The 26,090-nt window shown below is 41.0% G+C and overlaps 1 protein-coding gene across 6 annotated transcripts in view; it reads right to left on the minus strand.

Moving 5' to 3' along the window:
• PLEKHA7 (pleckstrin homology domain containing A7) overlaps positions 1–26,090 on the minus strand; it is a 1,012,616-nt gene that overhangs the window by 118,608 nt on the left and 867,918 nt on the right. The window lies entirely within an intron of this gene.

The following is a 26,090-nucleotide window of genomic DNA, read 5'->3' on the forward strand; positions in this document are numbered from 1 at the left end:
TGGAGGCTCAGGATATGCACTCTTTAAACAGACTTGACAATTTATTATAAAGACCAAGAAATGTTCACATGAAGTGCCCTTTGAAAATTTCCTTACTTTGGGATAAAACAAATTATCATTAAGGATATTGCTATATTTCGGTTACCAAGTTACTATTCTTTAAAATAGATAAGAGTTATTTTGAGTAAGAACCCATTATTACAAGGACGTATTAATAATGCCCATAAAAATTGTGTAAACAAAATTAGATGCTGTTCTACATCAAGCCTTAGCATTTCTGCTTCTAGCCACGAAGGGATAACTTGATTTAACAATTAACATATACTAACAAAGCCCAATAGGTCTGGTCTTTACGACGTGCCACTTGGCTTTGATAATGCTTGTTTTGTTTTTTCATGTGTGTTGCAATACTTTGTTGTTGGGGAAACTGGCCATCTCTCATAAACCTAAAAATAAATGGCTAAAAACAAATCTGTTTGATTCCAAAAAAGAAAAAAAAACTCCCATAGTAGTCCCTGTCATTTAGGAAGATGTGCTTCTTCTTCACAGTGAAGTTAGCCAACGGCTGAAGTAGGCAGACTCATTCATTACCATTACCCCACGTATGTATGTATATGTCATTTCTATAAAGCAAATCTAGCCAAAAGGTATGGGTCAAACATGAGCATAAAGTAAATGAATAAGAGAGATGGAGCTGGGCTGTGGATGGGTAATGCATAGTGAGGTGGAAAGGAAGAGTCCCTACAGTGATCGGAGAGACGATAGGAGCTGCTCTGGGGAAAACAGATATTAGAAGAGAGACAAAGAGAGCAAGTAAGCATGGAAGAAAGACGCAATTACAAATGCAGGAGCCTGAAGAAAATAATGGCTGGACAGCACTGAAACAAGCACTGGAAACACCAGTGGGTGTGGCCTTGGTAGGCTGGTGCAATAATCATGATTGTTTTATTATTATTTTTTATTGCTCTCATATACCAGAAAAATAAATAAAAAGACATGTAGTCACCTAAATGTGGACGCCATATGTCTGCAGTAAAAAAAAAAAAAATTAAGAAATATTCAATAATATGACCGTGGTGCTAATGAAGTTTAATATAAATAAGACATTATTTATATATTTATTGGAAATATTTGTGAAAGAGTCAATACTGCATCAGCACTTCTACAAGCACTCAAATCGCATGCAGATAACATTTTACAATGTCACTTCAACACTTTCTACAGCAATGTTGAAAAGAAGCCAGAAAATAAATCACCATCTGACTGAGCACCTAACATGTAGGCTGCAACCACAGTACTTAAAGAAAATATAAATAAATACATATAAATAAATAAATAAATAAATAAATAAATAAATAAATAAGCAAAATAAAGACCACTTCGAATTAGGGTTGTCACTGAAGAGAAAGGAAGTCCTTCTAGGTGGATGTGAAAATTGTGCAAAGGTTGTGTGCAGCCATTCAATGTGAAGAGAGCCATGTTGTAAAGTAGGCATATTTTGTGGGTTTTTATTTTTATTTTTCCAGCATATGTTTGCGATATGCAATACAAATTAAAAGCCAAACATTAACCATTGCACCAGCTTACCAAACCTGGATTCACTGGCCTGTCTAAATTCTGTTAGATTATGTCATGTTCACTTTTTTATGCCAGCAATGTACTAAATCATAACCTGGAACATACAACTAGCAGTAGTCAATAACAACTGAAATCCAAGGAAAATTGTGTAAAGGGAGATTGGTGAAACTGGTTCAAGTCAACTGCTCCACCTACTTAGTTGCCTGAACAGAGAAACATCTATTCTCCCTCACAATAATTCCAACACTTGGCACTAGCAGGAGAGGTTCAGCAACTAGAAAGCTTATGCTTGGGATAGAGGTGGCAATTTTTGCACATTTAGTTGAACACCGGATTTTAAAGCTAATCATAGTTCTTTTTAGTCAAATAATTAAATGTATAGAGTCTACAAATAATGGATTTTTGGTACTTTGGCAGAATGCATATCACTTCATTAAAACGAATGGTCTGGTGCTGCTCAAAGCACCAATTAAAATTAGAAGAACAAGGAGTCCACTTTCAATGAAAGCCTCTTAAACAAAGCACCATTTTCAGAGTTACTCCCACAGTCACTATCAACATTTATCTTTACTGTTAATATTAAATTAAATAAACACCAGGAACCGCTCTGTCTTTACTGCCTGACAAATGCCATTTCCAATGTGTTATAATCATGGTATGATAATATATATGTGTATTAATATCTCTTAATTATCACTACATGTTTTTACCAGGCTTTTTGTACAGTATGTACAAAATGTAAAAATACTAATTAAAATATTTTAATTATTCTTTTCTTGTTTTATGGATTTGAGTAGACTTGCAAACAAATGTTCCTTTACATTTGAAATGTGTCTATCGAAATTCATAAAGAAGCTTATGTAACAAACCAATAGTATTGATTTACCCTTTGCAATGGAATTAATCAAGGTATGAATTATTCACTTCATCTGAAGTTTCAGCTGTCTTTATATTATGTCTTAAAATGACACCCAAAGAGTTAATGGTTTAGGCGATGGAAAATCATTGGGGTTCATGATCCATGCTCAACAAAACCAATGCCTCTATGAACTCGTCTGTGAGAAATTGGGTTTTTGGTTGAGGATGGTGGATCCCCATTCAGGCAACAAACACAATTCTTGTCAGGGTGTACCACAAATAGTCACAAACTGACCTGTGCTTAACCCTCTGTTACCTTGGCACAAAAACAGTCAGGCTTAACTTAGGGGTAATGTATAAAATGCTTATGCATCCCACAAACACTAATAAAGCAAAAAACAATTTAGACATATAGAGTAGTGCTTGATAATTACAGTGATACCATAAAGACAAAAATCCAATCAGTAGAACCGGAGAAATTCAATTTTAAAGTTGGTTAGTGAAAAAAGTAAAAGCATGCGCTAGACTGGGGGAAAGTCACAAGTTCAAGCCGATTGTGATGGAACACCGTTTGTATACAGAGACAGGTTAGTCTTGCTGAAGAGTTAACTTCTCAAGTCCAGTGCAAAGAGTTCCATTCGCATTAGAGAGGGCCATGAAGATGAGGCTGTTGGAGCAAAAATCAGGTCATTGTAGTAGTGTGAAGCTATGGTCGTCGCTGAAGTCTCACATTGGTGGTAATCGTGGGCTGTTGTTGGTCACTGTGGGCTATTGTCATGGGCTGTCATCACTGTAGTGCGAAGTGCAGGTTTCACATTGCTGTTCATCAAGGACAGTTGCTGTTAGACTGAAGAGCAGGTCTCACCGGAACTTCGTGTTGGCATTCGTCACGGGTGGGGAGTTTCAGCACAAACAGACCTGTTCACGGATGCAAGAGCCAAAACTTCTTAACTTTCACCTTTTCAACTTAGGAGCCTCTCACTGATGCCATCCAAGGGTCCAGGACCACGTCTTGGGGATCAGTACTCACTCCAACAGAGACCAACAGCAGGGATCAGACAACTGCAGCTGGTCAGCCAGGCTGTTGCAGAGAGGCCTCTGGAAGATTTCTGTGCCCCTGTAGCAACACAGGAGGTCAGCCCACTGACCCTCAGAGTCACTCTGAGTTGCCTGGGATCAAGGCAGGTGGGTCCAGGCTTCCTTTCTCAGACAGCAAGCCAGTCATTCAAGCAGAAGGGTAGTTCTTCATCTGGATCATCCACAAGCCCAGGAGTGTTCTGAGGAGAGGTTCTGAAGGTTCCAATTTTATGCCTGCTGCCAGCCTTGTTGTGAGGAAATTCCCTGACCTACTTTCAAAACTGGCTTCAAACTGTCCAGGGTAACATAGGCAAGGGCAGGCCTGGTGTTAGGTTCCTTTGGGTGTGCTGTGGACAAGATCCTTTGAAATGTAATTGGGGTAGGGTATAACTCCTCTCCAGCTATCCTGCCAGGAAGAACCCCTCCCAGCTACACCTAGGTCTCATTGTTCATTGTCTGGGTCCAATAAACAAGCTTGATGGGGGGACCATTAGCAGGCCAAGGCAGCTGGAAACTCCTAGAAAGGCCTCACAAACTTTGGGCAGGAGAATGATAACTTTCTAGAAGTGGTATGTTCAAAACTATAATCTGAAATCCAACCTTACCATTAAAGAGGATTTTAAATTACAATTCATTTGTGTGTAAACATCAATTTTCTTTCTGCTCTCAATCTGAAGTTAGCATTTATCAAGTGAAGTAAGGCAATCCAGTGTTAGCATATGGGAGAGATGGGATTTACAACTGTGAAAAATGGCATGTGAATCTTGAATATACATGACCTACTTTTTAAATACGATACACCCTGCTCCATGAGCCTTTAGAGCCTATCTCAGGGGTAACTTATAAGTATTAAAAAGGAAGGTTTAAGCCTGGCAACATGTTTATTTTGGCAGATCAAATGGCAGTTTAAAACTACACTACAGGCGGAGTACCAGGCCTGAGATGTTTTAAAAGGCTACTTTAGTGGGTGGTACAATGAGTACTGATGCTAACTAGCAACATTTAATATACAGGCTCTGGGTAGACTAAGTACCATATACTAGGGATGTAAAAGTAAATTAAATGCATCAATCAGGTGTTGGGCAATTTTACCATGTTCTATGGAGAAAGCACAAGCACTTTACCGCTGCTAAGCAGAGAAACATGCATAGAGAATTAAAAGCGAACAAGAAGAGGTTCAGCAGACAAAGCCAAAAAATCTGGGATAGCCAACAGAAACGGCCAGGTCCACATGGTTTTCACAGAACATCAGAAACAAATTAATACAGAGTTAAGGCTACAATAAGCAGATATTTTTTTTAAAGAAAATGACAGGACATAAACAACTGGTAATTTTTAATTTAATATGCTTTGAAAAGATAAATGTATTGAAGCAATGCTAAAGACAAAAATGAACTGTACCAAGAAAGAAAGACCAAGTTCGTATGATTCCAACCAAAAGTGGAAGCAGAGTTAAACAAGCAGTGACAAGGCCAAAAGGAGTGGTTAATATACCAACAATTGTAAGCACAGGCAAATTCAAATGCTGTTTACATGTGTTGTATGTGCAGTACTGGTTATCATGTTAAGCTTTGTCCTACTGGCATTGCCAATGATCGGAGAGGGGATGAAGAAGTAAAAAAAGGGTGCTTTCTGTAAAGAGTGCACATAGGACATAAAGAAAAGAATAAGACAAAGAGCACAATGACTGAGTATACTTGTCAGTTGTAAAATAGTCCCACATGCATTCCAGTTAAAGAACTTCCTGAACAATGGAAATGCAAATGAAATAGCCCACAGCATGAGAAGGGAAACTAATATTGCTCTGAGTGACAACAAAGCCCACACTATGTATACTTAACAGAGTAGAACAATATGAGCTGCAGACAAAAGCGCTGTCAAGCCAGACTGAAAATCCCTCTTTGAGAAAAATATGACACTTTTAAATTTTCCTACTCATTCCAGCCGAGTCTAGATCCACAACCTAATTTGTGATACCACAGAGCAAATGTGTATATCCAAAAAACACTAGAAAGTACTTTTTTATACCATACCGTAAGAAACACTTCATGATGTGCTACTGAAATGTACCAACTGGATTAAAGTAGACTTAGCGCAATTTATCACAAACACTGAATTTTAGGGTAGGTGTCAATCAGAATGTGTCCTTATTCTGTGAAAGGATTAAAAAAGATGACTCTCAGCATAGGTCCCAAAAAGCCAGTTTTCAAGAACTCCTGTTCTTTTACCTTGCCCAAACAATATTTTTTAAATGATTATCAAAATAAAAAAGTTACTTTCGTAAAACATTAAAAATAACAGGAACATGCTTTATGGTTCAGCATGCTTTTACATTTTCAAAAAACATATGGAACAACTACTTAGAAGCAATGTCATTATCACATACGAGCAAACATATGGTCTGATGTTGCACACTGTGCTTGAGCCAGCCAAACCTCTGAGCACAGCCTTAAAACAAGCTAAATAACATACACACGAAGTCACAAACAACATTAGCTGATTTAATAAAACAAGACATGTTGTAGGCAGCTGTAGCATTTCCCCAGTCGCTACTGCACATGTACAAAGCAATGGAATGGTCACACTTTGATACAAGTGGTCTTACGTTCAGGCTGGTCCGTAACCTTGGTGTTGAGCTCATTAGCAAATACTGAACCAGGCTGATGAGAGGTTCATTATATTTAATCTGTTTCAAACAAGAGTTCAAACATTATGTTATTATAACCAACAGCCCTCACATCGTATAATCCTAATAATGGGCATGTGGCAGAGGCCAGTGATTTCACAATTTTGTATAAGGCGAAAAATGTTCTTCAACTAATCTATAGCTAATCAGGTAGACCTATTTACCATCAGAAAACACTGACAATTGTTCTCTGTGAACTTGTTCCAAGCTATCTTCTTAAAATACATGGGAGCTTGCAATCCCAGTATAAAACGTTTCTCTAATTTCCTTATTACAGTCAAGCTTTGACATATCTAGTTAGCTGTAAAGAGAAAATGATGCAGATGCTCATCTGTAATAGGTTACTACAGCTGAGTTGTGATGTCATTCTGTCTGTTTCAGAGACAGCAGCTAAAGTGAAAGGCAAGTCACGGAGTACCATGGAAGCTGCAGTTTAAATAATGGAAGGAAGAACTGGCATTAACTTCTTCTGATCTGTTTATCTAAAATCAAGGTTGTTCAATAGAAAGAAGAGATTGATGGCATCATGTTTATTTTTGCGCATAGTTCATTACAGGAAAGAAGGAATATCTCCGCGTGTTACTACTCATTCTGACCTACAGCTCCATTTTAAATCTACTTTACATTAAACTGATTCTAATACATTTTGTAACAAATTGCAAATTATTTTTGGTGTGTTTAATTCTGCACTACGCGTTTAGCCATCTTGGAATTCCATGACGATATAAAGGAACTCTATGTTTGGCCTTGGTCCGTTATGTGGTGGCAGAACTCTGAAGTGACTTCCAATCTCCTTGCACTGTACAGATTCAATCTATTATGTAAACATGAAAAACTTGCATTTTATCACATTTCTCAAGTATTCCTAGTAACTGTGCGATAAGGACATAAAGTGTACACAATTTTATGCCGTTACAATCCCCCCATCCCTCGAGATTAGTCTCGATAACACACTACTGCTGGCTGAGACAAACCAACACACGTGGCTAAAGTTCCAATTGCCTGCCGTGGATAGGAGTAAATACCTGACAGCCAACTGCTGACTCTCTGTGGAGTTAAAACAAATACGGATGCAGAGCAAAAAACTCCAGTATCTAACTAGTGTTTACTGAGGGCTATACACTAAACTCTTAAGGCTCGTAACAGTGTCACTTACAATAAAAAACTGTTGCTAATTACACATGTGCAACTACAAACTACAAAAGATTGTGCACCTAAAGCATACTTTTAGTGATGTATATACTGTGTGGCTAAATTAGGCTATCGTTAATCTCAAATGTGTACAGATAATGGGCCAGACTTTGCTCACAAATTGGTGAAATCGCAGGTAAAGGTAACTATTGGGCTACTCACAAAACTTTTTATATGCATTTACTACACTTATTTTGGCATTTAACACATATTAGGACTGCATGAAATTTTAATTACGCAAGCGAACATTGCAAGATTCCTAGAATCGCGTGAAAATGTGTGGCTCACTTTTCAAGAGGGTGTGGACCGCGAACTTAAAAAGTCTTCGGAGATACCAGCTAAATCTTTTTCACCCAGAAAAGGTCTTCCTGAGGTATTTTCTACTCCTAGAAATGTGCCGACAGTATTCCACAAAACGATTTTATGCAAGGTGCTTGTTCCCGTAAAAAAAAAAAAATCACACAAACAACTGACAAGCCACATTTTAGTCTGAAAATGTAATTTCATATAATTTTCCATTACATTTCAGGAAAAATAATGCAATTTCACATAGCCTTAGGGAAGACACAAATAAATCAGGTGCAAGTGTGCAGAAAGAGCGCTAGAATTCTCAAACCTGTGCAGGCTTCAGAAACAACAGCGACAAAAAAAAAGGCTTTACCCACCACCATAAACAATACAGAATTTAAAAATGTGTTATTTATTTGTAACATTGCAAATGCATCTTCAAGCAAATGCAAACATTACGCACATTTAGGGTGAGGACAACAGGTGTAAACTGCCCGTTTTTTACAGTGAAGATTTAAAATCATACAAATGACAGTTTAGAAAGATCTGATGAAAATGCCTTTGAATATCTGAACAGTTATAGATGACATTAATGGATTAGCATGTGCATGCTAAGCCAATGACAGGATGTCCCATCCACTGGTAGATAACCTAAGATGAGGCTTTGGGTGTTTCAGTTTCCCTGTGTCCCTGATTTCTGGTCCTGGCACATGGTCATATGAAGATTTTATAAGATTTCGTAAGAGCAAGATCTTTGATTATGATCATATACGTTTTAAGATCATTGCTACAGTTGCAAGGCTACAATACTCCAAGCAACAAGACAAGTACATGAGGACCATAAAAAGATCTTGTTTTCAAAGGACCGGATTATGATTATATTGAGACCTCTACTCTTTCACCAGTAAAACCAGTCACTTTCGTATGAAAACTCTAATTACAAAGTTCTGGCCTTTCCATATGTGCTTATATTTATCTCAGAATTACCAGAAAAAATAGCAACAAAAACTCAGAGTGATTTATCTCACAATATTCCTTGTTTGGAAAAAAGTTTTTTAGGATATTCCGTCTTTGGAACTTAAATTAGGCCTCTCCATCAACCTAGTGAAACTAGTGCCCTACTGAGTATTTAACAGATTAGGTCTATTGTGGCCAGAGACTAGGGTGCTTGAGTAAGTTTCTCTACCGGCAATGCCAACTGAAAGTGCCCATTATTGTAATGTAAATAACGTAACAGTCTGGTAGTTTCCCAAGGCAGTGTAATTGATAATGTCCTAATTCAACAGATTTTAAAAGGCTCCTCTTTCAGTAATTTTGATTGAACAAGTCCTCTCTGGAGTCAGACCCTTAGAACACAATTACAGCTGTACCAGGCACTTATAGTTTTTCACGCATTCTGTATTTTCAGGACCTTTAGCTAACGTTTTATGGCAGAAAATGCGTAACCTCTGGCATGGCACAACCTTAGCACTCTCTTAGTTTAGCAGCTCAATCCAAGTTGAGGTCCATGAAAAGTATGCGCTTCTGCCCCTTATATATCATGGACTGAACTTATGACTTAAACAATACAACAATCAAAGACTCAAGTAAGGCATACAGTCAAAAGAATAAACAATTTAACGTCAAGATCATGATCAGGAAAAGGAACGTGTATCTGTTGAGTACCACTAAATGAAAAGAAAAACATTAAATGGAAATTGGTGAAACACAGGCTTAACCATTTTAAATATGTCAAATGGCATGGCCACTAACACTGAAGTGTATGGAAACTAAAGTACATAAATTAATAAGTGAATTCAGATACTTAGAAATTCAAACAACTAATTACATAACACAACTGAATGAACTTCATTGTAGCCATTATTAAAGGAGACTTCCCACGAGCTACTAAGATGGCATAAGATGTTTTCTTTAACTGGATGAATTAAGTTGATTAAAATTAAAAAAATTCCCCAATGTTTAATTTTATCTCAATCAATTCCTTGCTGTGTATCTTTTTTTTTTTTTTTTTTAAGGAGCTAAATAAATTACTTAGTAGCTTTATTAGATCCTAGAAAAAGATCAGAGATAACTGCAATATATTATGTCCAGCATTTTTAAATATTGTCTGGACTTCCCAAAAATATTATATCTCAGAATTATTGGGTTATTAGTGAACATTGATTGATACTAAACTGTACTTTAGGCTGAATAATTGCTTGATTAGGACAAGGGGTCCACAGGAAAGAAGATAATGGTTTATGTTTAAATATTCACATCCTAAATTTATAAAGAGAACTTGAGTTAAGATTCAATAACAACTCCTCCAGGCTTCCTTAAGGACTACATTTAGATTTTTCATAAAATAGTCAAGGACGTAAGAATATTATTGTTCCATGAAGAAACACCTATTTGGGATGATCCTAGAATAAACAAGGAGGTGATAGGAAAGTTTGTTAAGGTCTAGAAACAAGGATAACTAAATTTGGGGACCTGATGGATGGGTGACATCCTTTACCCAAATTCAACCACAATTTGATTTACTGGCTAGAGGCACCTTCTTTTAATATCTTTCACTTAAAAATGGATCATAGTGAGTAAACATCAATATGGAAGTATAAAAATATTGGTGTACTGAATTAACTATGTAACCAACAAAACAATTACACTAACGTCTAGAATTTTGATGGCCAAAGATGAAACATTTCAAGAAAAACAAACTAAATGGGCAATCACCAGTTATGAATACTTACAGAACAAGAAGTAAAGCAAAGCTGTTAGAAAATTAATAAAATGGAGTGCAAATTCTAAATATATAATACTACTATAAAACTTAAAGAATGGTTACCAAATGCTTACTTGAAATGCCCTAGAATCAGGACTTGGGAACACATATTTACGGAATGTCCATTTCTTCTAGATTATTGGAGTTCAGTTCAAACACAGTTAGCTATGCTGATGAAGGACACAGTAGAACTTTAAAACAGCTTTAATTGTTCTCTCCGGAAAGAGCATTTTTTTAAAATAAACCCAACTGAAAATATTATATACCTTGGCACCTTGGTAGCAAGAAAGTTGACTTCAAAAAGGTGGCTAGACATTACATCTGTGATCAGAAATGGAAAAAGCATACAGGAGACATGAGTAGATGGGAGATATTTTTTTTTATCAACAAACAGGAATCCTGGAAAAAAACAGAAACTCTGAGGTTGTTTTAAGTCTGAAATGATTACATGGAAATAATTATGTTAATTTAATGTATAGCAGGAGCGAAGTTGATGCTGAATGTTACTGTGCAATTTGTATTAATTTAAGTGTATACTCTTTTAAGAATACAGATTGCAAAGTTTACTGTATTATTCGTGTACATAATAAAAAGACAAAAAACTAGGAGTCTCTGTGGATGTTTTCAGTAGCCACCTAAGTGAAAGTTAGGCCTAGTTACACCTGCACATGGTCAAATAATGCTTAGAGGTTTGGTCTGGTGATCAACTGCGTCACTTTTATAGCATACATGCTTTCCCAGTGAAGACAGTGGACAAGAGCTCCATGAGGTTAAACAGGCTGGCTGCAACACAACGGTGATGCTGATGATAGAAGAGGCCAAAAGTGTCAGACAGTGAAAGCTGCCTTCTGAAGGGCAATGCAAGGTTGTTGGATGCACAGGGTGACTGATTTTATCTCTCAGTTATCAGTATAAGGCTTGCAGTTTGTGACAAAGTGAAAAACGTGATAGCTTTGAATGTAAAAAGCTTGGTTGAGATGGACAATACTCTGGATTGCGGTATTGACAAAGGCCAGGGATGTTGCACTGACTACAGCACAATACAGACACTGGACCCTCAGTTTTCTAGGAGTTGTAAATACAAAATAAGGTTGACTAGAAACCTGCTGTTGAAGTTTTGCATGCAGTGACTCTTGCAAATCAGGTAGAAACCTTCAGGAAAAAGTATTTTTCACTTATCTGCATAGACAGTCACAGTGAATTGCATACAGGCTTTTTTTTTTGACAAGATGTGGTTTCTGTAATTCTGGTTCCTCTGTCCAGGATTTGGCATTTGTCAGTTAATACAGTTCACTGCACTGTCAATTGGGGTTACAACATCAGTCAGTGCAATACAAAGACACGAAGGATGTGTAGGGGACTTCACTTCTTCAACAATGTTGGCAAGACGAGTCCAAGTAGGACTTTGGTCCATGAATCAACCCCATCTTCAACATCTAAAACTGTTATACAATCAATGAGCGGCAGAATTGCATTTGAAAGATAAAAGGTATATCTTTTAGATATCATGTCAGTGCCACACTAAAAAGCACAACCATGCACATGGAGATTAAGAAAGGAATGAGAAAACATATATGGCACAGTGTGGGATGAGATCTTCCAAAAAATCAAAAATCATTAACATTTATAAAGCGCGCTACTCACCCGTGCGGGTCTCAAGGCGCTAGGGGGGAAAGGGGGGGTTATCGCTGCTCGAACAGCTCGAACAGCCATAAAGACATAAACACAGGTGGAAAAAGGTGAAGAAGAGGTTTAGGACTGACCTTCTAAGCTACAGAGCAAAATATAACATACAGCTATAAAGTAACTAAGTGCATTTTTAACCACCTAAAGCATGTCATGCTTATAAACTAAATGATATTCACCTAACTTCAAGTCAAAGAATGTCATTCAAAATATGACTAACTATTTAACAAAAGAAGCTGCAGGTTCTCTCCACTTATCAGAAATTAGCTTTGGAGCTGCTAAAGTACCTTAATATATTCAATGGCTTGTACAATTAGCTCCCTCTATACCATACCACGACCTTTTTGAAACAGAACAGGTTCACTCACTATGCTCATAATTCTAATTCTCAATTTTTTCCCTATAACTATTAGACAAATAACTCATATTGAGTATCTTTCAGGAGTGTAATATGACTGGAGGATGTGGAAGAATTGACAATGTCATAGGGCTGTCCTAAGAACTAATGAATGCAATGAATGTATCTGCTTATACAAATATCTAAAGACCTTAGGGAAAAAAAACAGTTCATGCATTTGCTGCCCACACAGACATATAGGACCTGATTATGAGTTTGCCGGATGGGATGACCCGTCCGCCGAACTTCCGAGGGCGGTGGGTGAGGGGGTTCAAGGGGGTGGTGGATTGCCGGGGGTACCCGCCTTACTGGCTACCTCTACGCAGGGCCCATTACGACTTTCCCACTGGGCTGATGGACGGAAACCAAGGTTTCCACCTGTCAGCCCAGCGGGAAAGTAGCGGAAGCATTTTGGCCAGCCCGTAATCAAGCCAATGACAATACTGCCACCCGCAGAGGGCACCAGCACCCTCACAATGGTCTCTAGCTGCACAGCAAGTGCATGGGCAGTGCAGCCCCCCCGCCCCCCTCTGGCCCCCTACAACTGTTCTCTGTCAGCTTTTTCATGGCTGGCAGAGAAAGAGGTCGTAATCAGCAGGGCAGTGCTGCATGCAGCGCTGCCCTGGCTGATTGCGACCTGTACCTGCCGTCAACCCATTGGGATCACCCATCCTGGCGAGACCAGCTATGCTGCCACAAAAAAACTCACGTTTCCAGGTAAGGATTAGGTTTTGAGTCAGGATTCAGATCTCATCTTACAGATAGGATTATGAAAGTCCTTCCATGGGCCCCTCCACCAAGCATCAGACAATGGGAACTTAGGTATAACCGCGTGCATGTGAAGCAGCTAAGAGAAATAGTTCAAGGAGATCACAATGTTCTTTACGCTGAATAGTAGATTATTTGCGTATTTGTTGTCAATACTAGAAAGGTGTAAAGTATTTATTCTATAAGCATCAAAAGTGTGACCTTATAAACTAACAAACACACCAGATGTGTCAATGAGTTACTACATGTTGATTTGTATATAGTATGAAGTTGATCACACCTGAGAGCATGTGTGATACAACCAGACAATACATAAAAGAATAAGTGCAATGCCTCTATAATTCTACAATAGCCCAGAGAGGGGAATCCTATCTGGGCATAGCAGTGGAAGGGCCAACGTATGGTCCCAACAACCATAAATAGTCATACAGTGGGATGACACAAATGCAGCTATTGTTAAAAGTTATTGATCTGAGAATATCAGTATGTGCATAGGTTATATTAAAATAAAGAAACTGAATATTGACAATCAGACACAGTGTGTAAAGTATTTAATAAATTATGCAATGTACAGGAGTGATGTATTCATGTCTGTTCTCTCTGTTCATTGTGAAGATAATTTAGGCACTATAAGGACATTAACTAAATGATAAGGCGAATTACTGATCCATAGAGAACACAGTACAAAACAGTAATTTTATTGCTGGGTATTTAGTTTCGTTTTACACATCCTAATGAGCACAGATCAGTTTACCTTCGCAGTTATACGAAAGTAAAGTAAACACCCTCCTTCTATTTATCATCACAGCGCCATCACAAATGCTGTAACATTTATTGAGTCACCTAGGATTAGAACATATCTCAGTTAATGGGCCAAATATATAGAAAGTGAAAAATAATTCTGTGAATACTTTAGGTGCATAAATCTACAGGTTAGGAGGAAGTGCAGTCTCTTTCCGCATCACAGTTGCACCGTTCGTATTGGAATCTGATGTTTCATTGTGTGTGGTGTAAAATGTGTGCAGGAGAGAGTGTCAGTGCCTGTGGGAAGCCAAGGCTAAAAGGGAGACAGGGTCTCTTGGGGAGAGTAACCGACTGATCTCCAGAAGGTCCGGCACTGTTTGCAGATGGTGGTGAATTCTACAATACATGTATAAGCTTACACAATTGCCTCTATGAACATTTTCTTGAAATGAACAAGTGATGAAGCAGGGTGGTCAAATTTATTACATATAAGGAACTATGGGGGTTATTCTGACCTTGGCGGTCCATGACCGCCATGGCGGAGTGCGGCGGAAGCACCGCCAACAGGCTGGCGGTGCTTCCTGGGCGATTCTGACCGCGGCGGTAAAGCCGCGGTCGGAAAAGGGGAGCTGGCGGTTTCCCGCCGGTTCCCCGCTGGCCCAGGGAATCCGCCATGGCGGCGCTGCATGCAGCACCGCCATGGGGATTCCGACCCCCTTACCGCCAGCCTGTTTCTGGCGGTGTCCACCACCGGAACCAGGATGGCGGGAACGGGTGCCGTGGGGCCCCCTGCACTGCCCATGCCACTGGCATGCCACTGGCATGGGCAGTGCAGGGGCTCCCTAACAGGGCCCCACAAAGATTTTCACTGTCTGCTTAGCAGACAGTGTAAGTCGCGACGGGTGCCACTGCACCCGTCGCACCCCTTCAACTCCGCCGGCTCCATTCCGAGCCGGCTTCATTGTTGAAGGGGCTGGCCCGCTGGGCCAGCCGGCGGTCTTCTGGCGGTCGCCCGCCGGCCCAGCGGGAAAGCCAGAATGACCGCCGCGGTCTTTTGACTGCGCTGCGGTCTTTCGCGGGAACCGCTTGGCGGGTGGCGACCGCCGACCGCCGCGGTCAGAATGACCGCCTATGTCGTTTAAAAGGAGAGGGTGTCCAGGAAAATGCTGAAAATGCATCTTTTCTAATTCAATCTGAAATAACTATGTAGATGCACAAATACCACTGCATTTCAACTGCCAATCTTGCCTCATCTCGTTATTCCGGTGTTATTGTGTTCACTCCAGTATTTCGGTTTATGAAATGTTTAACTGTTAAAATCACTACATTGAACTGTTTTCTTTCACACACAGCAGAATACCAAAGTCACAGGATATCACATTCTAATTAATGCTGCTAGATTGATGTTTAATGGGAAACTGGTTATGTGTCTGGGCATCCTAAACTGTTGTTCCGGGCAAGTTTAAAGGTTGTCCATTCTCTTACATTTTAAAGTAGGTGATAGTGAGTAAAATTTACAAAAGTATACCTCTAATACAAATCAAAATATCATCTTAATTGACTGAGAGATTGACTAGTTTTCTGACCAAGAAGCGAGTGGCATTACTACAGTGCTTAAAAAAACTTTAATTTGAAGACCCCATTGACAGAAGGAGGCACTTTTTTCTGACCATACACAGTTCATGATGTTGACATCCCAGTTAATGTGAGGTCAAATAATATAAACTGTACAACAGTCTTTTTCGTTGTATCATAATAAACATGACGGGAAGATGCCAACATACTGTTTTTAAATGGTTTCCTCGAGTACAAAATAATTACTGCTCAAGGATACCCTAGTGCGCTATTGAGTTTGAATAAACATTCATAGTTTTAAAACCTATATTAGCAAAAATGAGTCACAGTTATGTTTACATGTTTATACTTGAGCCTTAGATTATTTCATTTCAACTAGAATCTTTAACTGCAAAAAGAACAGTCCTCCCTGACTATTAATTGGGTGACTCTAAGGAAATCACATTTGAAATGTAATTCTACATGATTCCCAGTATTCAATTGTTAGAAGCTATTTCTTAAATGTCTTGGAATTAGACTCATCAATACATAGGGCCTGATTATGAGTTTGGCGGTCGGGAAACACTGATCGCCAGACCCGTGGTGAGAAGTCTGCCCCACCGTCCCCATTACAAGCTTTCCACTAGGCTGAATGGTGGAAGATTTCTGCCGGTCACCCCAGTGGAATACGTGTGACAGCATTGGACTCGGCTCCACATGAAGCAGACTGCCAATGCCGTCACAGCTCCCCTCTAGCACCCTCAGACTGAGCACTGTCTGCACATCAGACTGTGCGCATTCTGAAGTGTTGTGGAGGGAGGCCCCCTGCACTTGCTCTCTGCCAGCCTTTTCAATGCGGTGGAGAACATGGTTTTAATCAGCATGGCGGCGCTGACTTTAGTGCCGCCATGGTTGATTACAACCACAACCACCATCATCCTGTCGCTGTCAGATATCCTGGTGGAGATGGCGGTCTTTTGGTGGCAATGACCGCCATTCTTGTAATATGGAGGTCAGACCGCCACAGTGGTTTGACCTCCACTGGGAGTCTGGTGGTCTTTAGACCACCAGACTCGTAATCAAGCCTATAGTGCCTAGCAGTACAGTAATAATTTTATCTGTGACTGGGCATGTTAATGAGGCAGTTGAAATGTTAATTTCTCCAGAGATATTCCTCTGGAATCGCCGTCTTTAGTGTTGAGTTTTGAGATGTGTTTTTTTTTAGTCACATAAAATTGCACTGCTGCACCCATTAGAACTTAACAATCTAACTGTATTTAAAAACTTCAAAAGAATAAAGAAGTAACCAGCAGTCCTTTACACATTTTTAAATCATTTTTATTGTACTCTACAGTTCTTAAATATTAAAAAAGTTTAATTTTACCTTTCTATCTGTATATTTACTGACAAAATCCAACAAATACAATTTTTGTCTAAAAGTCTTTAAAGTAACATTGTTTGCGTAGGCTATGTGTTATTAACTAGGCGTGCCCCATGCATCTGTTTTGCAAAAACATGCACAGTCCCAAAATATTTCATTAATAAGCATGTCTTCAAATATATGCCTTTGTTTGCATGAAAATGATGCATTCATAATTTGAGGGAATGTGGTTAAAATATATTTTCAAAAGTAGAGGAAATGTATTGTAGCAGTAAATTATTATGTGGTTGTGAAAGTGAGCTTTTAGCCACACTAATATACATATTCAATATGAAAATAATTAAGACTGGAATGTTATTGTTAGTTGAATAAGTTCCTTCAGCTACATTTTTTCTGCTGGATACACTATCTAACCACAGATTCCTCATCTTTAGACTATCCCCAGACTGGATCCAGAATTTGTTTTCAGCAGTGCTCCCATGTTCCGCTAGGTGGCACAGTGCAGTTCTTTGTTGTCTTCTTTCTACCCCAAGTTACAGTGCTTATCCGGATATAAGCACCACCCCTTCATGTCAATGTAAGTTTCTTGTTTGTTCTTCACATCTATAAACCGTGACTTCTTCAGATGGTGAAAAGAGACCACTCCACAAGACGGGGAGGTGTTAGGGCATTGAGAAATCTGCATTAGAATTTCCACAAGAAAGAGCTTTACCAAAGGTAAATAATTTGCTCTTCAGATGAATACTTCTAACCACAGATTCCTCACCTTTAGAATAGTTACCAAAGCAGAAACTCCCAATGGCGGAGAGTGGGCTCAGATCAAAAAGCCCTGCATGACTGAATAAGTAAAATGCTCCTAACTCCAGACTTGGCTGTAAAGGCAGCATTGCTTCATGAATATGTGCAATAAGGCCCATGTCACAACCTGACCAATATACAAGACAGGCACTCAGCTTGCCAATGCAGCAATGGTGGCTGTAGTTGAGGTGGAGTGGACTTTCAGGCCCTACTTTTGTCCAGTGTGTAGCATTGCTGCTCATCCACCCAATGGTTTTAGGTGGAATGGATTTAAAAGTTTAAACCTATTTTAGGGTCTAGCTGTTACAGTCTCCTCCTCTTATGAGGGGTGAGTCAGGCCAAAGAGCGCTGGCAGAGTGACAGACTGCACAATGTGAAAACAACTTTTGGTAAATAGGCTGCCAGAATCCTCAGCACCAGTTTGTCCAGAAAAAGGTGGCTTAAGGAGGTTCTACTGATAAGGCCTGAAGCTCATTCATGTTACGAGCTCAAGTGATCACAATAAGGAAGACAGTCTTTGAGGTCAGATGATGCAATGAGCAGTTGTGTATTGGCTAGAAAGAAGTACAAATTTAGGAATGCCAAGACCAATTAAGTTCCCACCATGGTATCACAAATGTTTTGGGAGGCAACATGTGTATCAAACCTTTTAGAAATCGCATCACAAAAAATGATTTAAGCAAGGATGATTGGTCCAGGAATGCAAAAAGGCACAAAAGCCAGACAAATACATTTTAGTAGTCCCCACTGCAAGACCTTGCGTAGCAATGACAAAATAAACAACAAAATATCCATCAGTTTGGCTTTCAAGGGGTCTATTTTGCAGATTTCCCACCAGGAAAAAAGCCCGGCAACGAAGATATTTACGACCTCAGGTGGCATGCAGAATGCAGTAAATTGCTGCCATACAATCTCTGTGCATGGACATGCAGATTGCACATACTTGAGTGCAGAACACTGCTCTGATGCAGTGACAGCAGGTCCTCTTTTTATAAAGGCAGGCATACCCAACCACTGTATTACATCTTAAATTATGTCTCTAGGTTACTCCAGGGCAAGCACTCGTGACAAACACAGAGGATGCATTACAGGCAAAAAAAAAGGTAAAGCAATCCGATGGAGCATAGTATATATCTTTGTCTTTTAGAAATAAACCCAAATTCCGAGGAGCGCCATCCTTCCCATTAAAATTATAATTTTGATTAATTTTGTTTGTGAACTAAAGAAAATGCTTTATAATTTGTGTATTTGTTTGGCTTATGCGTGTTCTGTAGATGTGTGTACTGTTTTGAAGTTCACACCCTAGAAATTATCTAAGCAGCGGTCCCTTGCTTCCACTAGTGATTCAATGGGGGTCCGCGGAAGTCAAAATATTAAGAACCATTGTCCCAGAGAAAGGTTCTTGGCAACTCAGTTTTGACACTGTGCATTCTCAATGGTGGTAAATTGTGCGACATCAGGGTTGATCACAAAATGTCCATTTGTGATCCAGAAGTAGTTTGTCTGCCCTGGCATTTAAAGATCCCACTAGGTGGTCCATGATTAGGGAAATGCTCTGATGCCCCAGACAACTTCAGATGCACAAGACTTCTTGACACAGGACCCTAGTCCACACTCACCATGCTTTCTGCAGTATCACATATGGCTGTGGTAGTATCTGTAAGAAAGTGCACCAGCCACTTCCCTTTGTAGGATGGGTAGGAAGGACTTCACTGCCAGGGGGATGGTGTACAATTCCAACAGATTGATTTGAAGCTAGATTCCCACGAGATACCAGAGTGCTCTGATAGCCAACTCTCCTAGATAGTCTTCTCCAATCAGGTGGTCCTAAACTGACAATGGTGAGTCCACCTTCAAAAGCCAGTCATCCAGGTAAGGCTAAACTGGGACCCTGACAACCTCCAAAGATGGGTGGAGACCACCACCACAACTTTCGTGAACACCCGAGAAGTGCTGGTGAGGCTGAAGGGGAGTAGGCAAAATGAAAAAGCTCCCTGCCTACTTTGAACTGCAGGTAATATTTTTAGGATGGCAGGATGGGTACCAGATCCACCATTCAGTCACCTGGATCTAAGGCAGACAGAACCTGGGCCAGTGTGAGCATTTTGAACCTCTTTGTCTGGAGAAAAGCATTTGGAGGGAGAAGATCTAAAATAGTGATGGAGGCCTCCAACCTTTTTCAGCACAAAGACATAGTGGGAGTAACAACCCATCCCTATCTCTATTTCTATGTCGGGAACCCTCGGGTAGGATGCTTTGGAAAGTAGAGCTTGCACCTCTTGCAGCAAGCCTGAAAAGTGCTCCTCTGAGAAGTGCTCTAATATGGGAGTAGGCTATGGTGGGTTGGAAAGGAACAGAAGGGCATAGCCCTCCTGGACAATCTGGAGGACCCATTTGTTGAATGTGATGAATTGCCATCTTGAGAGAAAGTGTTAGATCCTGCCCACTACAGGATGAGTATGTGTTGATAAGGGCAAACTAAATTGGCTTACCACCTGATGTCACAAAGGAAGGGACTGGGATCATCAGTGCACTAGGGTTCTTGCACAGTGCCTGTTTGAACCCTGTTCCTAGCCAGGAAAGGACTGGGGTGACTGATGTGTGGGGGTAAGGGAGCCTGCTGCTGGCTAGACTCCACCCCTCTTGTGTAGTCCTGGAAAGACTGGCACTGGTGGGGGAACTGTCTGGCACAAGTTGAGAGGCCTAAAGAGTGTGCTGTGGCTTGGCTCTCTTTATAATATTCAAAGGTGGAGTCAATGTTTTGCGTAATAAGCAGGATCCACCAAAGGGCATATTCATAAGGGATGTCTGCACGTCTGCTGAGAAACCCATGCATTGCATTAACACATGGCGACAGAGCCCCACATTAGTGCTGCCCTCTCACCCCATGAAGTCAGTAACAGGTCAGCACCGATAATGAATTTGGAAGTATTTTGTCTAGTTTGAGCCAAGGAGGCCCTAAATAGTTCTGGGACCACCAACAAAATCTCACTGGCCATGTCCTAGAGAGTGTAGCAGCTTAACAGGCAACCATCGTGACCCAACCACAAGGCTAGGTTGGCGGAAGAAAGCATTTGTTTCCCAGAATGCCTTGATCCTTTAGGATTCCCCATCTGGACGGAATCTTGGGGAATGAATGGGAATTCTCCTTAGATTCTCCCTGGAATACGATGCTACGTAAGAAAATCAGGTTCACCAGCCCCTGCTTGTGGCATCTGGTGACCTGCATGAACACCTGTGGACAAGAGCAAGACATTAACCACATACTCACCAGAGTATCAATTAGAGCTTCATTAAATGGAAGTAAGGGGGCAAAGGACGCAGACCCAGGGAGCAGACTTTCTGTGAGGATGTGTAACTTCTACAGAAAGTAGTTGTAGAACCTGGACCTCAGCGGCATGTCAAATTAGGGCAGCAAAGAAAATGATCTACTCTGTTGAGGGTCAAGGGAGGGAAATCAACCATGTATCAGCTAAAGCCTCAAATCTATGTACCTCCTGAAGGTCCATATATAATCTGTAATTTCCGTAATGCATGGTGTAAACCAACTCCATGATCAATACTGTCATTTCTCGTGCCCAAAGACTGGAAGGATTAGATATAGATTTGTCTCCATGTGTATTGAGGACCTCTAGGACCCAGATCGGTCATCCCTGTTTTAGCTTTGTTTTACAGATAATATTTTATTCGCTTTAGCTAGGCTGCTTGTAGCAATGATTCTTACATACATATTTTAATCAGATTGCTTTTATTCTAGGAATACAAGGAACAAGCTACTTGTTTAGTTAGCCTTTGCACAATATGTAGTCAGTACTTTCTGTCCAAGGCTAGGAACACTGTACACCATTTGCTAGCTCTGTTGCCCATTCAGGAGACAGCTTCTAACACCTAGACACAGCATTGCATCTGAAAAGTACTTTCAATATGGTATGGTTTGTTATATTAATGGTGCACTGACCCGGAATAGGCAGAGCACATTCTGGCCATGACTATGCTGGGACATAGGCTGTGCGACATGCAGCTTGTCTGGCACTGATATACCAGCCTCCTGAAAGGATTGACATCTACACTACAGGCTGACTCCTGGCACTGTTTCCAGGAATGGAGTTGGGGTAATCCTTTAGATCAGGGCAGGCAGAAGGGCATACCCGCTACGCTCTCAGTGTAGACTTAGGGTTAGATAGAATGTTAACAATGCTGATGTTGGAGGCTGGCCATCTATACAGCGTGCAAAACCAAGCACACCTATGCAGAGGGTTCAGGCAACCACACATTGGTATCCAGAGGCAAAAATTAGACCACCTAATGCTCTAATTGTTAAATTAGCTGGTCAAGCAGTTAGGCTAATCCAGGAGATGTGCTAAGCATTTGCTGTACTCACAAATCCAATCATGCACCACACACACTCAATGAATAACTCAAGACTTATAAAAATACTTCAGACTTTTATATACATTTTAAGACCAAGATCTTTAGAATATGTTAAGTACTTTTCTTGTAATTACTTTTTAAAGTTTTAGCAAAGTTAGTCTTTCTGTGCATAATTACGCACCATTGGAATCAAGTCACAGTCACCTTTGAAAATGCAGTAAAAATCACACATTTGAGTTACCAGTCTCTTCTCTTGCAGGGTGGCTGGAGTGGTCGGTGGGCACACTGTGCCAGCTGGAGAGTCTTGGGCAGCTTCCGGTTACTGTGGGATTAGCGTTGGAGAGGTTCTTGGCACAGACACAGTGAAACTTGGAGGAGCCACTTGGAGAAGGGGCTGGTTTGCAGATTTAAAGTTGGTGCCTTGGGGTCCCCTTGGGCTGTTGAGGTCGCAAATGGTCGTGGACACGGAGCACACAGCAGATCTCGCGATGCAAGGCCCAGGGAGGCCAGGTACAGGGCATTTTGGAGGTCTTGGATGCTGTGCACGACAGAGTCCGCTGGAGGTGAATCTCTTTGAAGGCGGCTTACAGGACAATGGGAGGCACTTGGGTCAGAGGGCCGGGGCGTTCCTGAAGTCCCTGGACTGGGGCTTCCTCCTGATCCTTTTTCAGCTCTGGGGGAGCTGGTTTTCTGCTTGTCCGACATCAGCTGACCAGTACCTGGGGAATTGCTGTATCTCGGCCACTAGGAGGCGCAGGGCCACCAAACTTGGCACAGATGTGTGGTACTTCTGGTGTGTCGTCGGGTCCGGCTGTGACTTCCGGTCACAGAGATATCGGCGATTCAGTAAAGTGACCTTCACTGGTTTGTTGATCCTTTGCAGGTTTCTTGCTTTTCTTGAGTGGTGCCTCCACTCAGAAGGGAGATTTTGGCTATTTGCAAAGCCTGGAGGTCCTCTGGGGCTTTTGAGGTCGGTCCAGTGGTCAGCTCCTCCGCATGGGCAATTGTTGGGACTCTGGAGCAGCAGGCAGGGGTCTTGGAGCCTCTTCTGGTGCAGCAGGTCCTCGGTTCTCGTCCCGGTGGGTTCTTTGGTGCTGTCTGCTCTCTTCTTTCTTCCTGTTCAATCTAATTTCTTGGTCTATGGGAGTGTGACCGGGGTAGGTCAATGACAACACGAAGATAAAGGTTCTGTGAGTTCAGGTGAGTTTTATTAAGTTAGGATTATCTGGTGTGACATATAAGTGCCTTTTGCTATGCTGTTTCCTCTTCGTCTGTCTTCCGCTGGGCTTTCACTTCTTCTTTTGGTTTCCTCTTTTTCAGGGCTCTCAGGAGGCGCATGTGGGAAAGAACAAGATAAGATATCCGTAAGTTCCTTTCTTTTTATCCTTTTGTTCTTTCTTTTTCTACTCTTCTCTCTTTCTTCTCTCTGCTCTGAAGGGGTTTTTTCTCTCCTTCTTCTCTAATGCATTTCTTGTTACTTATCGTCTACTTGCAACTTGTCTGTCGTTTGTTGTAGGCTTCTGTTTTCTGTCTTACTCCCTGTATACACTTCCTGTTGTACTGTATTTTTTTCCTTCTTCTCTCTTACCCTTCTTGGGTTATTTATTTTCCTCTCTGTCTTTTAGGCTCTTGGTTCTTTTCTCTTTATTGCCTTTGCACCCTTCTGCCCTTTATGCCTGTCTTGTTTTGGTTAGAGGTATTTCTTTGTATTACCTACTGCCCTCGTGTTTCTTGCACCTGGTCTTTTATTTGGACTCCCTCCTTCCCTTACTCCACTTTGCTGCCTTCCCGCTCCTCCCCCTGTTTGTCCTCCCCACTCCCCCTTAGACTTATGTCCCCTTCTCACTTGCGTTTTTTCCTTCTCCACACCCAACCACCCTGGTTTCCATTAGCTGGTCCCAGGACGCACCTGAGTATGCCACGCTTCTCCTGAAGCGTGGCTGGAAGTTTCGCGGTGCGCCTCCTGCGCCACCGACATTACTACAATGATGTTCGGACACTCTCCTCCTGGTTTCAGTCTTCTTTTGAAGTTCCGTTCTCCTGTGCTGCTGCTGGTTACGCCACTGCCCTTCTCTTCTCTGCCGTCCGCTTTTTCATCTGTTCTCTTCCCCGCGTGCAAACCTCCCCGCTCCTCCTTCGACGTTGGGTTAGTCCCGGAAGGGCGGGGGGTTGGGAATAAAGTGAAAGTTACTTTGTATAATGCTTACAGTTGTAACTAATTACTGCTGCCTGCCTTGGGCATACAAACTCAATAAAGATATATTTCTCATTTCTGTGATGTAGACTCTGGTCTGCAAAGATGAGGGAGTCTCAGAGGATGGCTCTGCACTAGTGGTGGTACAAGGCCAGAATCAGGATGTAGAGGGACCAAATGCACTGGGGTGCTGTCAGAGTGTGATCTCAGTCAGGGTTGAGATGGATTCAGCTCGGTTCAGATATTGGAGTCAGCACTGGATTCCCTTCCGGCAGAGATGACATTGGTATCGGTGCAGGTCCTGAAGCTGCAACAGAAGTTGGCAGCAGAGTCTGTGCAGAACCCAGGAAAGTTTTGAGGAGTTCAGACAACACTGAGGACAGATCTTCCAGCAGTAACCGACTGGAGCCCCCCTGCGGATCCTTGGGGTGGAGAGGCACAGCAGAGGGAGCCAAAATAGGTAGCATGGGTTCCTTAAAGGCCTCAATGTGCGGCAGTGTCACTGATGGCTGGATGAACTTGAAGTGAATTCAGATCAACTGCAGATTTAGCTCTTTAAACAGGGATCAGGAGTAAGAGCAAATTAAACCTTACTTCCCTTGTTACTTCTCTTTGGATAGAAAGTGCTGGACTGGGGGTCCTGCTTCGCCTTCTAGTGTTTCCTCTTTGAGTTGGACTCCAACTTACCTGATGATTTTGATCATGATGGACATCTATTCTTGGTTCGACTGTAGATTGGGAGCAGATCCATGCACTCAATTTGGAGTGGGAGCCGGACTTATGCGAGGGCCAGGATTTCTTTGGTCTTTAGCAATATAATGCTTTGTTTCACAGTTCTGGATTGCCTTCAGGTCATGAGGGCACACTCATTGCATGCCTTTTTTGTCCCAAGCCCAGATATCAAATTCGCACCTTGTGTGGGTCAATTACTGTTTCCGACAGTCACCTTATGGTTTAAACCCAGTAGTTTTAGGGAAGGACATTGTTCCCTTGCACACTAGATTCACATGGAAAGCTCATCAAAAATGCTGAAAAAGGCAGTGGAGCTCTGGATCTGTGTTCTAAAGCGCAGAAAGACAGGAACTGACCGGCGAACTGAGATTGAGCTTACATGCAGCTCCACCACATCACTTTCAGTGGAACAATGTCAACATGGAGCCACACAGAACATCCAACCAATATGCAGCAGCTTTGGGACAAACATTTGGGATTCAGTCTTGTGGCTGAGGATACAGGTGAGGAATCAGCAGTTAGAAGTATCCATCAGAAAGGAAATCATTTATTTTAAAAATAAGATTTTCTATAATAGCATTACATTTTTTAATAGAACAGCTCAGGGATACAGGGCATTTCTGAAAACAGAACAACACATAGGGGATGACTGTCAATATGCACAATTAAAATTCATTTTCTAAATATAAGGTCATTTGCCTTTTCTCTTGTTAGCATTGTTTCTGCCTTTATTGAAAAGGAGGCAGGCTTGAGTCGCTTGATAGGACTGGTGATATGTGGATTTTTATGAGAAACATTTTTAACATACACAATAGCAGAAACACACTTAACAACATTTTGTAACAATTTTTAATTAAAAAAATTACATACGTTAGATAGACTCAAAGGTTCCATCTTGCACTCACTCTAGAGAAAATTGTTTTTACAAATAAATCCTGGGCTTACATAAACCGAGAAATAATATTTGGTTTATTGGTACATATAAAAGAGGTAGGTGCGATTTATATGGTATGGTACGGTACA

The sequence above is a fragment of the Pleurodeles waltl genome, chromosome 3_1 (genome assembly GCF_031143425.1).
Source record: "Pleurodeles waltl isolate 20211129_DDA chromosome 3_1, aPleWal1.hap1.20221129, whole genome shotgun sequence".
Classification (NCBI taxonomy): domain Eukaryota; kingdom Metazoa; phylum Chordata; class Amphibia; order Caudata; family Salamandridae; genus Pleurodeles; species Pleurodeles waltl.